Below are 16,577 nucleotides of genomic sequence, written 5' to 3' on the forward strand. Positions count from 1 at the left end.
TGGACGCCCGACCCGCCGAAGATGGACGCCCGACCCGCCGAAGATGGACGCCCGACCCGCCGAAGAGGACACCCGATGAGGCCGCAGAAGGACGCCGGACCCGACGAGGCCGCAGATGGACGCCGCGCAAGACATCAAAACTGTAAGTACAAAACAACAAAAAATATTTTTTTCCCACAGGATTGGGGGCCACTTTGGGGGTGCGCGGTATACGCCAGAGCGCGTTATACCGCGATAAATACGGTAGGTAGAAATTTTGCGGCAGTGTAACTTAAATTAGAATATTTAAGTTACGGCAGGCTCTTTGTGGATCTAGCCCAGAGTCTTCTAATGTGCTGCTGCTCGTTTACTGTCCAATCACAGAGCCTCATAATGTGCTGCTGCTCCTTTACTGTCCAATCACAGAGGTTGGGTTGGGGCGAGCTTATAGTAAGGGGACAGCTCAAAGTGGGTGTGGCCACTAGGGTAATGTTCACTGATAGAGTAGCACTGACAAATCTTTTGGCAGTTGCAAAAATTCCTGTGCATATGTTTTCAGCTCTTTCCCTGGCGTTGTCCTTAAAGTAATATACAAGTAGGCATGTAGCATGACTCTGCCTGTGAGCAATGGGGATTTGTACAGATACAGCCCGTATTGTTCGGAACACCGAAAGACAAAGACGTTGGGCATTGATACCCTTGCAATATGTTATATTTTTTTTCCCCCTTTGCACACAATGTTTTCTCCCGTCTGATGCCATCTCCGGCGTCCTGCGGTGTCACGTGGCATCCACATTCAGCATTAACACTAATACGTAGATTAAAATGACAATCCCTGACAGATCCTCTGGAGCTGTGTGGCTGTAAGCAGCGACAGATGTGCGGAGCTGGAAGTTCACTGGAGCACTGGGGATTTCAGAGAGGCACCAGTATAAATCTATATCTGCGCAGATAAAAGAGACATCTATTTTTATGTCGTGTGCAGCGTGAACGCCGGGAGCCACGGGCGCAATGAGAAGAAAACAAAAATACAAGACAGCCCAAACTACAAGAAACGTTGATGGAGACAAAGTTGTAAACACTAGCACTGGTTTTCTTTTCCTATAAAGGCGAAAAGCTATAAAGAGAGAGCGTCTTGCTTCTTACAGAACAATGGTGGTCAGGAAATTGGTCAGAAATCGCAAGAGGAGAATAAAAAGAAAATTTACGGGAAAAGGAAGAGAGAGACGGGAAAGGAGAGAGAGGGGCAGATTCAGATAGAGATACGACGGCCTATCTCCTGATACGCCGTCGTATCTCTGAGATCCGACGGTCGGATCTATGCGGCTGATTCATAGAATCAGGTTACGCATAGATCTCCCTAAGATCCAACAGGTGTAAGTGACTTACACCGTCGGATCTTAGGCTGCATTCTCCCGCTGGCCGCTAGGTGGCGTTTCGTTTTTTTACACGTGACGAATATGCAAATGAGCATTTACGCCGATTTAGAAACGAACGCCCGCCCGTCGCTTTTTTTTTACGTCGTTTGCATTCGGCTTTTTCCAGCGGATAGTTACCCCTGCTATATGCGGCGTATCCTATGTTAAGTATGGGCGTCGTTCCCGCGACCGAGTTTTGAATTTTTTACGTTGTTTGCGTAAGTCAGTCGCGAATACAGATGGACGTAATTTACGTTCCCGTCGAAACCAATGACGTCCTAGCGACGTCATTTGGAGCAATGCACGCTGGAAAGCCGGCGGCGCATGCGCAGTACGATCAGCGCTGGGACGCACCTGATTTAAATAGTAAACTCCCCCTAGCCGCGGAATTTGAATTCCGCAGGGGGATTTACGATCCGCCGGCGCAACTTTCGAGGCAAGTGCTTTCTGAATACAGCACTTGCCTCAAAAACTTGCGCTGGCGGATTGTAAATAAGATAGATTACGCGGATCTAAAGATCCGCTGATCTATCTGAATCTGCCCCAGAGTGTTGTGTTGGGGGAGGGGTAGATAGACAGAAAGAATGAGAGGGGGGTGGGATGAGGGGGGAAAATCACACTGATATGTTAAAGAAAAATTCCAGGTATGGATATTTTCTGCATTGGTTGGACCAATGTCCCTATGTATATGACATACAATAGTTTTCGAATTTCGAATAATTTTCAAATTCGAAAACTTTTCTAATTCAAATAGTTTTCCAATTTCCAAAGAGAATAAAATAGAATAGAAAATAAAGTCATGGATTATAAAAAAAAAAATTGTCTGACTCCGCCACTGTAATTCAGGTGCCCTGCGCCCGAAAAATGGGCCGGACACCTGAATAGGGGGTGTCAGCAGCGACCATAGATAGATTCATGCAATGCATGAATCTATCTATCTATCTATCTATACATGGATGACATGCAGGAGACCACCGCTAATGGGGCACACTGGTGGCATCTGATGGGGCACACTGGCAGCATCTAATGGGGCACACTGGCAGCATCTGATGGGGCACACTGACGGCATCTGATGGGCACACTGGCAGCCTCTTATGGGGCACAGTAGTGGCAAATGATGGGCACAGTAGCGACAATTAATGGAAACACTGGCAGAAATTGATGGGCACAGTGACTGCGTTTGATGGCCAGTGGCTGCGTTTGATGGGCATAGTGGTGGCAATTTATGGGTACAGTGGCTGCGTTTGATGGAACAATGGCTTCATTTGATGGGCATAGTGGTGGCAATTTATGGGTACAGTAGCTGCGTTTGATGGGCAGGGCACATTGGCTGCGTTTGATGGGCACATTGGCTGCGTTTGATGGGCAGAATGGCTGCGTTTGGCACAGTAGCTGCGTTTGATGCACAGTGGCTGCATTTGATGGCACAGTGGTTGCGTTTCATGGCACAGTGGTTGCGTTTGATGGCACAGTAGCTGCGTTTGATGGCACAGTAGCTGTGTTTCATGGCACAGTAGCTGCATTTGATGGCACAGTAGCTGCATTTGATGGCACAGTAGCTGCGTTTGATGGCACAGTGGCTGCAATTGATGTTTTTATGTTTTTATTTTTTTTGTTTGTTTGCGCCCCCCAAACATTTTAAGCACCAGCTGCCATTGATAGAAGTAGAAGTGGGTCCATGCAAAAAAATCTCAAAAGTGTTGGGGGGGGGGGGGGGGGGGTTTGATGGTGGCATCAATGGAACTTCCCTTTTAGGGTGAAGTTCCTCTTTAAGTCTTATCTGAGATTTTAGTAATTGGGTTCACATAGACTTTAATTGTAGTGGCAATTGATGGGCACAGTGTCAGCAATTGAAGGGCACCGTGACTGCGTTTGATGGCCACAGTGGCTGCGTTTGATGGGCACAGTGGTGGCAATTTATGGGTACAGTGGCTGCATTTGATGGCATAATGATTGCGTTTGATGGGCATAGTGGTGGCAATTTATGGATAGAGTGGCTGCGCTTGATGGCACAGTGGATGCGTTTGATGGGAACAATAAGGTAAACTGTTATCGCAAAAGACTAGTGCGTAAAAAATATAAATAAATGTGGACAGAGGATAGATCTAAAAAACACAGTCACAGTTCTTTAGTTCATGTTCAAGTATATGGTTATAACCAACCTTTTAAAAAAAGGGGGGGGGGGAAGGATGATGGGAGGATGGCACAGTAGCTGCGTTTGATGGCACAGTGGCTGCAATTGATGTTTTAATTTTTTTCGTTTGTTTGCGCCCCCCAAACATTTTAAGCACCAGCTTCCATTGATGGAAGTAGAAGCGGGTCCATGCATCAATCAATGGCATCAATGGAACTTCCCTTTTAGAGTGAAGTTCCGCTTTAATGGCCAGATTCAAGTAGAGCGCCGCATCTTTAAGGCGGCGTAGCGTATCGTATTTACGCTACGCCGCCTTAAGTCAGAGAGGCAAGTACTGTATTCACAAAGTACTTGCCTCCTAACTTACGGCGGCGTAGCGTAAATGTGGCTGGCGTAAGCGCGCCTAATTCAAATGAGGATGGGGGGGCGTGATTTATGTAAATTACTCGTGACCCGACGTGATTGACGTCTTTTACGAACGACGCATGCGCCGTCCGTGTACATATCCCAGTGTGCATTGCTCCAAAGTACGCCCCAAGGACGTATTGGTTTAGACGTGAACGTAAATTACGTCCAGCCCTATTCACGGACGACTTACGCAAACGACGTAAAATTTTCAAATTTCGACGCGGGAACGACAGCCATACTTAACATCGACTAGGCCAGCTATTTGATGGAATAACTTTACGCCAGAAAACGCCTTACGTAAACGGCGTATATCTTTACTGCGACGGGCGCACATACGTTCGTGAATCGGCGTATCTAGGGATTTACATATTCTACGTCGAACTCAACAGAAGCGCCACCTAGCGGCCAGCCTAAATATTGCACCCTAAGATACGACGGCGCAGGCTGTCGTATCTTAGCTAGGTTTAAGTGTATCTCAGTTTGAGAATACACTTAAACTTACGACGGCGCAGATTCCGAGTTACGTCGGCGTATCTACTGATATGCCGGCGTAACTCTCTCTGAATCTGGCCATAAGTCTTATCTGAGATTTTAGTAATTGGGTTCACATAGACTTTAATTGTAGCAAGTTAAGTAGACCAGCATTTCGTCATTGTGGTTTCGGAAACCTTGTAACCTCCATCCTTTTCCATCCCACAGACATTTTGATGAGAATATTTGTGTTGCAAGCCATTCATTGTACATCATTAGAGATGGCTAGCTTCAAAAAGCCCAATCTCTCTACAGCCCTGCTGCTGCTAAATCTATACCAGCTTCCAATTAACAAAAGTTTGATCACTAAAAGAAGGATCCTGATTGGTTGCTTCGGCACATTGCCCTTTATTAAGCAAAGCTCTGTGTTCCTGTAGTCAGATGAGCGGCTTTGGCTTCAGTTCTATCTTTAATGGGTCAAAGGGGGTAATTGACACACATAATTTGGTTTCCAGATGAGCAGAGTTAAGCCGCTCGGGTCTGCGTAGAGGAAGGGGGAGGGGTCCTTACACACGGCTATAGTAGGATATTGGTGTGTATAGATTACAGTAGTAAACAAATCCTTATTCTGTCTACGGCAACATATGGATTAGAGCAGTGGAAAATGATGAGTCTGCTCGATAATACCCTGTTTACAGTGCCTTGAAAAAAGTATTCATACCCCGTTGAAATTTTCCACATTTTGTCATGTTACAACCAAAAACATAAATGGCCCGGATCCACAAAGAAATTACGCCGGCGTATCTATTGATACGCCGCGTAATTTCTACGGTGCCCCGTCGTATCTTTGTTTTGTATCCACAAAACAAGATACGGCTGAAGCTGGGCTAGATCCGACTGGCGTACGTCTTAGTACGCCGTCTGATCTTAGGTGCATATTTACGCTGGCCGCTAGGTGGCGCTTCCGTTGATTTCTGCGTAGAGTATGCAAATGAGCTAGATACGGCGATCCACGTTTACGTAAGGCTTTTTTCGGCGTAACGTTACCAGATAAAACAACCTCAAACAATATAAGAGGTTGAGAAAAGCAAGTGCGATATGCATGTATGATCCAATTGTACCAGGGGGCCCTGAAAACGTCCGACGAAACACGTTCGAGAGAGCTTTACATACTGATGTTGTGGTTTGTCTTTGTCACACTGGCACAATTGGACTGCATGTATCACTTGTGCCTTATATTGTTTGAGGTAATTTTATCTGGTGGCGTGGTGGCATTGAATAAGTGTGAAAGCAGGACCACCTTCCAGGAGTAGGATAAGCAGGTCCCACTCTTAATGCTGCAACCCTGTAATACAATGCAGGTGCATTTGAAAGGTGCCATTGGGGCTCCATTCGGAATGAATGGCACCACAGTGCAGCAATTCTCATAATGTGTGTCACTGCAATACAATAGTGTGAGTCCAGCCTAACAAGATGCTCATAAGTACTCAAGCCAGTGAAACCCAGGCAGTTACCATCAGGGTCGCCATCAGGGGGGTACAGGCAGTACACCTGTAAGGGGCCCAGAGGTCCCCAGGGGCCCAGATGGCAACCCCCCTTTTTTTGTAAGGGGCAAGGATGGCAACCCCTCTTTTTTTGTAAGGGGCACGGATGGCAACCCCCCTTTTTTTTATTTTTTGTTTTTTTTTTATTAAAGGGCCCAGAGGTCCCAGGGCTCCGGATGGCTACCCCCTTTTTTTTAATAATTTTATTTTATATATATTTTTATTTCCTTTTTTTTTTGTAAGGGGCCCAGAGGTCCCCAGGGCAACCCCTTTTTTCATTTGTGGCCCCCCGCTTCTCAATTAGCGGTGCCCCCCCCCCCCCGGTTCTCTGCTCCAGAGGTTCTCTGCTCCCCTTTTTTTAGGACAGCCAGAATTGATGCACAGCCATGCATGCACAAGGGTGTTGCACCAGCCCAACACTTGGCTCAATCTTTCAGTTTCTTACAGATGCTAAGAATGTATGCTGCTAAAGAGTATGCACAGCAGACCGTAACGGTAAAGAAAAAAAAAAGAAACAAAAACCTTTCCTAGCTATTTTAATTTTCTTGCAAAAGAGAAATGCAGAGTCCTTTGCACCAAAAAACAAACAAAAAAAAAACGGAATCTTCTTTGTTTGTGATCATATTTGTATGACATTTAGAAATAAGCAATACTTCTACATAAACATCTACAATCATATGGAATTAATTCAGTTCTTATGGACAATTATTCCGAGAGCTGTCATCAGTGGTTTGTGGAAAATCACACTTTGATCACAAATTGCTCTTCGGCGGTCCCTTTATGTCCTAATCAACGCCATATTTTTTTTTTTTTTTTTTGTGATTTAAATTACTTTTACTCGTGGAACATCAGCGGTGCAGATTGGAAACTCCGAAGGGTGATGTACGGAGGGGGTCAGACAAAGGTTATTCAAAAACAAAGAATACAAAAAAAATCTGTAATATTCTCATCGCAGAGCTACAATGTCGATCTTTGTTTGGGTGGGCGGCTGACCATAACCAAGGTTAACAGGTCAGCAAAATATATAAAAGCCGTCAATCTTGAAAGAAAAGTCCAAAAGATAAAGAAAAAGGCTTTTTTAAAACAGTGTATTTGAAGCGGAGTTCAACCCAAAAATGGAACTTCCGCTGATCGGATGTCAAATCCAGGTATCTGCTCCCACTTCCGGGGAAAGATCGCTGCACAAAGTTCTGGCCCCTCCTCTCCTCCCCCACCCCGCTATCTTCGTAATTAATCTACATTTAACCCCAGAGGCGTAGTTTGAAGCTTGTGGGCCCTGATGCAAAAGTTGACCTGGCCCCTGGGCTGTTCTCACTCTGTGCTTCCCTCCATTCAGGAAATAGCTCACAGCTTGTCCCTCAGCCAATGAGAATGGAGGGGTGTGGACCGTCGAAGGCAAAGTGGAAGCCCAGTACTGAAGCGTGGCTGTGGGACACTTGGGCAGATCGGAGCTGGACTTTGTGGAGGATATTATAATATGACAGGGAGGCTGCAGGGACCCCCTGGAGCTAGGGGTGGGGTTGCGATTGTGACCCCTGCAACCCCTTATGCTACGCCCATGTTTAACTCTCTCAACACGGACAACCAATTCCTAGAGGTGTTTAAGAATATGGTGGTTAGGATCTGGATGGTCTTAAAGTGAGGAAATTGGTAGATCCCCAGTATATTAGGAATGGTATCGAGTCTCTAGAGAAGCGAAAGGAAATAATCATCAGACGCCCTGCGGATAAAGGGTGTGGTTTAGTTGTCTTAAGTAAGTCATACTACCAAGCAGAGATGGGTCGCCTGTAGCACATAAGTATTCACACACTGATCATTATCCTGAACCATAGATACAAGGCAGGATGGATGCTTTTTATATTGGTTACACCAAATTCTGACCCTATCATCTGAATGTTGCAACTGAAATCAAGACTCATCAGACAAGACATTTTCCAAATCTTTTATTGTCCAATTTTGGTGATCCTGTGCAAATTGTAGCTTCAGTTTCCTGTTCTTGGCTGACAGGAGTGACACCCGGTGTGGTCTTCTGCTTCAGGGTTTGATGTGTTGTGCGTATAGAGATGGTATTCTGCATACCTGGGTTGTAACCAGACCCGGATTTACTCCCTTTGCTGCCCCAAGACCGCGTCACACATCTCTCACACACACACACAGGGCCTTCATCCAGACCGGCACATCAGGGTACAGTTCACATCGGGGACGGGGCACATCAGGGCACATATTGTTTACCAGCCAGCATTCAGAGCAGCGCAGAAAGCGTGCATAATAAGTTCCCTCTCATGTCACTCTGTCCGCTCCCCGGCCACTCCTCTCTTCTCGTCCATCCCAGATGATGTCACAAGCAAATGGGGATGGACGAGAAGAGAGGAGGGGCAGCCGGGGAGCAGAATAACATGAGAGAGAACTTATTAGACACGCTTTCTGCGCTTCTAAATCTCGATCTACCCTTCAGGCGCCAGCTGTCGGCGATTGACCGGTAGATCACCGCGGACCTTCGATGCAGATTAGGCGGCCGCTGTAACCAGCCCACTGAGCCCATCGGCCCACTAGGAAACTCCCGGTAGTCCCAATGGCCAGTCCATCCCTGCCCCCTGCTGCCTCTGCGCCGGTGCCGCCCCTGCACCCACTGCCGCCCCGAGGCCTGGTTGTCTGGAATCCGGCCCTGGTTGTAATTAGTGTTTTATTGAGTTACTGTTACCTTTCTATCATCTCAAACCAGCCTTCCTTTTTTCCTCTGACAATAAAGCCTCGTACACACGATCAGTCCATCCGATGAGAACGTTCTGAAGGACCGTTGTCATAGGTTAACCGATGAAGCTGACTGATGGTCCGTCGCGCCCACACACCATTGTTTAAATAACCGATCATGTCAGAACGCGGTGACGTAAACCACAACGACGTGCTGAAAAAAATGAAGTTTAATGCTTCCAAGCATGAGTCGACTTGATTCTGAGCATGCGTGGATTTTTAACCGATGGTCGTGCCTACTAATGATCGGTTTTGTCCTATCGGTTAGGAAACCATCAGTTAAAGTTAAAGCAAGTTGGCTTTTTTTTAACCAATGGTTAAATAACCTATGGGGCCCACACATGATCGGTTTTGACCGATGAAAATGGTCCATTAGACCGTTGTCCTCTGGTTCACCTATCGTGTGTACGAGGCCTAAGGCATTTTACTTCACACAACTGCCACTCGCTGGATATTTTCTCTTTTTTGGACCATTCTCCATAAACCAGAGAGATGGTTGCCTGTGAAAATCCCAGTAGGTCAGCAGTTTTTGAAATACTCAGACCAACCGTCTGGCACCAACAACCATGCCACGTTTAAAGTCACCTAAATCCCCTTTCTTCCCCATTCTGATGCTCAGTTTGAACTTTAGCAAGTTGTTTTTACCACATTTAGATGTCTAAATGCATCGAGTTGCTGCCATGCAATTGGCTGATTAGCAACCTGCGTTACCAAGCAATTACAGATACACTGTACTATAAACAGTAAATAGGAGTAGTGTGACCTGCTGCGATTCAGGCATGCGTATAATTACATGAACAGCCACCAATTGTAGCGGTGAAACTTTATTGTGCTTGTCTCTACCCACTGCAGTTAAAACGCCTGGGGAGTACAGGACTCAAGAGTAAATGTGTCAAGTTTATTATGGAAGGCAGATAAACATGGTTGTCAATAAAATTATACTATCTGATTAACAAAAAATAGAAGAAAAAATACACAAATATCATTTTAAAAACAAAAAAGTAACAAAAATAAATCCCTATTTTATTCAGGTTGGCATCAGTACAGTAACGCTCAGTCGTTTGCAGGGAGATAATGCATTCAATAAAATCCATATACAAATGTGTGCAGCAAATAAAAGGGCAGCAAGAGAGGTACAGGTGTTAAACAACAAGTCCCAACATTTTTAGACCCCTTTCACACTAAGTTTTTCAGGCGGTACAGCGCTAAAAATAGCGCTGCTATACCGCCTGAAAAACTCCTGCCCAGCAACCTCAATGTGAAAGCCAGAGGGCTTTCACACTGAGGCGATGCGCTGGCAGGAGATAAAAAAATCTCCTGTCAGCAGCATCTTTGGAGCGGCGAGAGGAGCGGCGTGTATACCGCTCCTTCACGGCTCCTTCCCATTTAAAACAATGGAAAACCGCAGCAATACCGCCCGCAATGCGCCTCTACAGAGGCACATTGCGGGCGGTACTAACCCTTTATCGGCCGCTAGCGGGGGTTAATACCGCCCCGCTATCGGCCGAATCCCGCGGTAAATCCGACGGTATAGCGCCGCTATTTTTAGCAGCACTATACCGCCACCACGGCTCCCGCCCCAGTGTGAAAGGGGCCTAAGGATCTAGAAAACGGCACTTAGTATTCTTCGGCAGCTTAATAAACTGCGTTTGTAAAACTGCAAAATTGGGGACATTACAGATAATTACATGTATTTTAAGACTATGCAAATTCCACATTCATGGCACCTATGACAACCAGTGCCGGTGATCTGCCGATATGGTTCCTCCCATCGATATGGTTCCCCCCTTGACTGCGCAGGCGCCATCCGAGCCGACGGAAGTCACCAAACCTGATCAGCTGTAGGAACAGGTCAAGGGCGACGTGGAATTCACTTTCGGTGGCCAGTCGGCCTCACGTCCCCGCTTTGCTCCGACGGCTCGCTGCGCTCGCACGGCCTCCTAGTTTTTTTTTTTAACATCCCCCAAGTCCACGGGGATGGTACGGAATGAGCCTGGATGCCGCGCATGCGCCGTGTACACCTGAAGAACAGCTGATCAGGTTTTCCGAAGATTTCCGTTGGCTTCGTCTGCGCCTGCGCAGTCAAGCAGGGAACCATATCGATAGGAGAACTAGCTCGACAAGACACCGGCAAAGACTAAAGCCTTGTACACACGATCGGACTTCCAGCAGACAAATCCATGGAACTTTGTGCGAAGGGCGTTGGCCGTGAACTTGTTCTGCATACAGACGGCAGAACTTTTTCAGCCAACATACACAAAACTATGTGGGTTTTTCAGCTCTTTAGCTCCACCCTTTGGGCAACTTCTGATAATGTTGTGTTATGGTTAGCATTGGTTCGGAGCATGCGTGTTTGTACTTTGGATTTTTTTCCCAACGGACTTGTGTACACACGATTGGATAATCCGCAATGGAACATTTGTTGTCGGAAAATTTGAAAGCATGCTATAAAACATTTGTTGTCGGAAAATCTGTCAATTGTCTGATCCAGGGGTCGTGACCTGGATCCAGCTGCGGCGAAGGCCATCCTCACTACCAGAGGCTCTGGTGAACACAAAGCTGGGTCTTAGACTCCGCGCCCTGGGGAATCTTGGGCACACGCTTCCGCTCTGATCGCAGCAGTCGGCCATAGGGTTCACTACCCTGTGGGGCATCCCTGACCCCAACGGGGTGCACTTGTCACCTGGCCACAGACAGAGGCCCACCCTGCAGGAAGATGTACCATCATATCATCTGACACCTTATTCCTTCTTCTGAAGCAACTATCTTACCATGTGTTACCAACTGTCATTATGTAAGCATTGATTGTCTTTCTTGAAGAATAAACTCACACTTTTGAAGATAGCCTAAGTCTTGAATTTTGGGAACGAACCGCCTAGGAAGAAGACTCTAATAGAAATGACAAGTGTCCTCTATATTCTACATCAGCCATACATCACAGCAGGAGCAAAATGGAGTGGAAAAGTGGGCTTATTACTTCACCCTATATGGTATACAGTAGGTGGGCACCCCTCCAAATTATCGCATCCAGGTGTTTTCAGTCCAAATGTATTGTTAATGCAATAGCATACACGCAGTTTTGGACAGCTGCATGCTTCCAATCTTGTGGCAGTTTTTGGAAATTTCTGAAACGAAAGTTCCATCGCGATTGTTCACAAAGTCCGACCCATAAAGAAGTACCCTGAAATTCATAAAGAGGGTTTCAAATACTCTATAGAAATATGTCTCACATTAGTGAACATGTGATGGAACTTGCAGCAGATTCATGCAAGTCAGCAAGGTGGATCTAAAGCCGTCACAACACAGGGCTGTCACATCTCTCCTGACATGTGGAAGGATTTTACAGGCAGAGAAGTTAGGAGAGTAATAAAAACTAGAAAAGATACAATTTCTGGGGAAATTGTGTGACGTGTTCTTGCCTCCACCAACACTCCTGACTGGAGACAGTGCCCCATGAGATGTAAATGTGATCCAACAGTGTGTCGATCCATTTCCCCATCAAAACTGCACCATCCTATTTGCCTCATCAAAAACTGGTTGCTATGGACGCGTTGCTATGGACTGGCTGCTTTGGATGGTTGCTATGGACTGGTTGCTATATGCAGAGTATGCTAGTATGCAGAAGTTACGCAGAGCCAAAAAAAAAAACAGAGCCAAATCCCCTCAGCGTTGTGTGGGAGGAGCTAGAATTCACCTCACAGCTGTGTGTGAGGAGTTATAATTCACCTCAGCGTTTCCTAGGAAACCAATGTTTATATGCAGGCTCCAAGCACAGACCAGAGATTCTTACCCTTTTGAATACTTGTCCTTCTTCAAACAGTTGTATTTAAAAACTATAAATCGTACAGCGAAGATCTTTATATTGTGAGAATCACAATTGAAGGCACAGTCGCAGTTTAAATATTGCCCTTCAAATTTTAGGTGTCTAGACTGTAATTTCAATGGAAGGTGTGAGTTGCAAACAAATGGTCATATAGTGAAAACGATCAGGACGGTGGCTTAGCCGTGGACACCTGTAGTGGCAGCAGGGATAGCTGAACGTTTTGATATAAGATTTGTGTAGGTCGGCTTGAAAATGAGGGAGTAGTGCCAGTTTAGAAATCATGTCCTGATTTTTCAGTTTTTGTCATGTCACACTCTAGATTCACCATTCATTCCTATGGGACAAATTTCGCTGCAAAAACGACGATATTTTGCGAACAATTCGGCGAAACGTTCCACAAAGTAATAGCACACAATTCGGGAACAATTCACACGTTTTGGTATATTACTCGTCTATGTAGTGTAAAAACTGTGGGAGGAGTTAGCGTTTAAAATTTAGCTATAATAATACTATATATGCGAGATAACAATAATTGATCTTGCTATGCAAGAACACTTAATGAACATCACTTCCAGAGCAACTTTAAAACAAACGGTCGCAGAATGGTCAGTTACCGAGTGACACGATTAAATGTTTTGTCCAACATGAAAAACTTATTTTACCTCCACTTTCCTCATCAATATAGTTATAGTAGGTGAGGATGAAAAAAAAAACCACAAGTCCAACCTATGTGTGTGATTATATGTCAGTATTACATTGTATATCCCCTGTATGTTGTGGTCGTTCAGATACTTATCTAATAGTTTTTTGAAATTATCGATGCTTCTCGCTGCGACCACCGCCTGTGGAAGGGAATTCAACATCCTAACCGCTCTTAAGCCTCATACACAATATCAGATTTTCATAGGACTTTTGTCCTAAGGGCGTTGGCCATGAACTTGTGTTGCATACAAAACGGCAAAGAATTGTCGGCCAAGAAACATAAAAACAAAGTTTTTTGTTCAGCTCTTTAGCTCCACCCTGTGGGCAACTTCTGCTAATGTTGTGTTATGGTGAAAATTGCTTCTGAGCATGCGTGTTTGTACTTTGGAATTTTGTCCGATGGACTTGTGTACACACAAATCGGATAATCCGACAACACACATTCGTTGTTGGAAAATTTTAAAGCATGCTATCCAATATTTTTGGGATATCCATGCAGATATCTATGCAGCTTTAGAAAGAAACCAAACCAAGATATTGAGCATATGGAAGCTTGTGCACCAGAAGAACAGAATAGCTCAGCTTACAGTAGAACAAGGACTCCACCCCCCCCAAGATGACTGCAGGGAAAATAGTACCACAGCACCCCTTTCACATGGTCGGACATCTCCACTTAGAGAGCAATGGATGATGTGATCGGGTCCACCTAAAAAAATAAAAATAAAATATTGACAGGCAGACGTGATCGGACCATCCATTGCTCTATGCAGCGGAGATGTCAACGGACATGTGCCCATTGACACCCGCAGACATCAGGATCCTATGCGCTAAAAACAGACGGATGGTGGATCATAGGACAGTCAGAGTAGAATGAAAACTCCTCCTACAAGCTTTAACCAAACACTGACAGAAGTCACAAGACTGCCATATACTTCTGATGAGAAAAGGTATTTAGCAATTTAATTTTATTTACTGTGGGGGACCAGATATAGTGAATGCAGGTTCTGGGATTAGCAACACTTTAAAGGTCATTATAAATATAGATTTCAGCTACTTGTACTAGTTCTATTTAAAACCACTTTTGACAAAACCTGTAACCATTAGGTTTATTTTTTTTATTTTATTTTTTATCTGCCTGGAGTTCAGTTTTAAATGCAAAGTAATGAATATGGTCTAAAAAGATTGCTTTAAGTCAGCAGAGAAGGCCTTTTTTTTTTAAAGTGCATCTCTAACCAAAACTTATCTTTAGAATGGGATATGTAGAGTGGGGTAGGGTTAGATCCTCTGCTAGGTCTTTCCCCACGGGGAAGGTTAGCCCTTGTTGTGTCCCGACGACCAAGGTCATGGGGCCAAAATGTGGTTTGAAATCCCCAAATTTTACAATTGTCACTTGAACAGTATCATAGAAAATCTGATAAAAACTGTTATTGGGGGAATTTTCCCTTAAATTGGGGAGATTTACTCCCACTTCCTGTACCCCCTAGGCAGGAAGTGAAGGAACAGACAAAAAAAAAAAAAAGTTTTAGCTGGAGACACACTTTATTAAAAAGGAAAAGGAAAATGTGCAAAGTGTAGTAAATCCAATATTTTTTACTGATCCTTCATCCATAAACTGAAATCTGGCTACAATGGGTTACTATCCTCCTACATCTGCTCTATACATATCATTGACTCAGCCGGAACTCGCGTGTAAGAAAAGGTTCTGATGAAAAAAACATTCATCCCCCAACATGTCACACACATGTGCTGGCACAGTGACCCAATTAGTAGGTTTAGCCTCACATTTCCCAGAAATTGTAGGTAATAAATGAGGCAAAAGTTGTCCGCTTCTTCCCTCTGAGACTAGTCATATCACAGTTTTGCTTTCCAACACTGTGGGCTAGATTCAGATAGCCCGGCGTATTCTTATGCTGGCGTAACGCATCTCAGATACGTTACGCCGCCGTAACTTAGGGCGCAAGTTCCGTATTCATAAAGAACTTGCGCCCTAAGTTATGGCGGCGTAGCGTATGAGGTCCGGCGTAAGCCCGCCTAATTCAAATGTGGATGATGTGGGCGTGTTTTATTCAAATTTAGAGCCCATTCACACCTCCGCGACAAAACGCCCGACGCCGGACGCTCGTGCCGCTGGAGGGGAGAATTCCCATTGCTGTCTATGGAGATGGTTCACATCTCATAGACGCCGTACTCCTGTCGCCTGAAAAAAAGTCCCGGACCCTTTTTTTCAGGCGGCATTGGCGTTCGGCCATACAAAGCAATGGGAAGGCTTTGTCAAAAAAAAAAAAATAAAGTTACACACTCGTGGCAAAATACGCCGCGTACGCGGCGTATCTTGTCGCGGAGGTGTGAATGCAGCCTTAGTGTGACCCCACGCATGCGCCGTTCGTGAAAGAATCCCAATGCGCATGCTCGAAATTACGCCGCAAATCGTCAATGCTTTAGATGTGAACGTAACTTACGTACAGCCCTATTTGCGAACGACTTACAGAAACGTTGTAAAATTTTTAAAATTCGACGCAGGAACAATGTCCATACTTAAAGGGGTTGTAAAGACAAAAATATTTTCCTCTTAAATTAAAGTCTGACAGTAGCTGATAAAGTAAAAAGTAATGTTTTGCATTATAACTAGTTTGATACCTGTTGAAATCGAGCTGTTTTATTCACCTCCGTCACTCCCGAATCGTTACTCACTGACTTCCTGGTTTGCGGTGCGCATTCATTCTTGCTACATCACGGCCTAATGGGAACTACAGTTCCCATTAGGCTTAGCCTCCATGCCTGTGAGGGATAAGAGAGCATCTTCACGCAGGGCTGTAGTCATAGGGAGGGGGTGAGCACATTCTGCTTTCCACCATGCAAAACAGCTCAGATGCTGGTAGAAAGCAAGAAGAGGAGTGACAGGAAATTGCATTTTCAAACCTGGATTACTGTATTTTGGAGGTCAAAAGGAAAAACGAGGTAAGTGATATTTAAATGCTCTAGCTTACAGCAATCAATTGATCTAATAAAAAACAAACTTTTAGTGTTCCTTTAACATTGGCTATGCCTCATATAGCAGGAGCAACATTACGCCGGAAAAAGCCTTACGCAAACGACGTAAAAAAAAATCCGCCGGCCGCACGTACGTTTCTGAATCGGCGTATCCAGCTCATTTGCATATTCTACGCTGAAATCGACGGAAGCGCCACCTAGCGGCCAGCGTAAATATGCAACTAAGATACGACGGCGTAAGAGACTTACACCAGTCGGATCTTAGCCTAATTTCGGCGTATCTTGCTTTCTGAATACAGAAAGAAGATACGCCGGTGCAGCTTTGAATTTACGCGGCGTATTAATAGATACGCCAA

This window comes from Rana temporaria, chromosome 7 (genome assembly GCF_905171775.1).
Source record: "Rana temporaria chromosome 7, aRanTem1.1, whole genome shotgun sequence".
In the NCBI taxonomy this organism is placed as follows: Eukaryota; Metazoa; Chordata; class Amphibia; order Anura; family Ranidae; genus Rana; species Rana temporaria.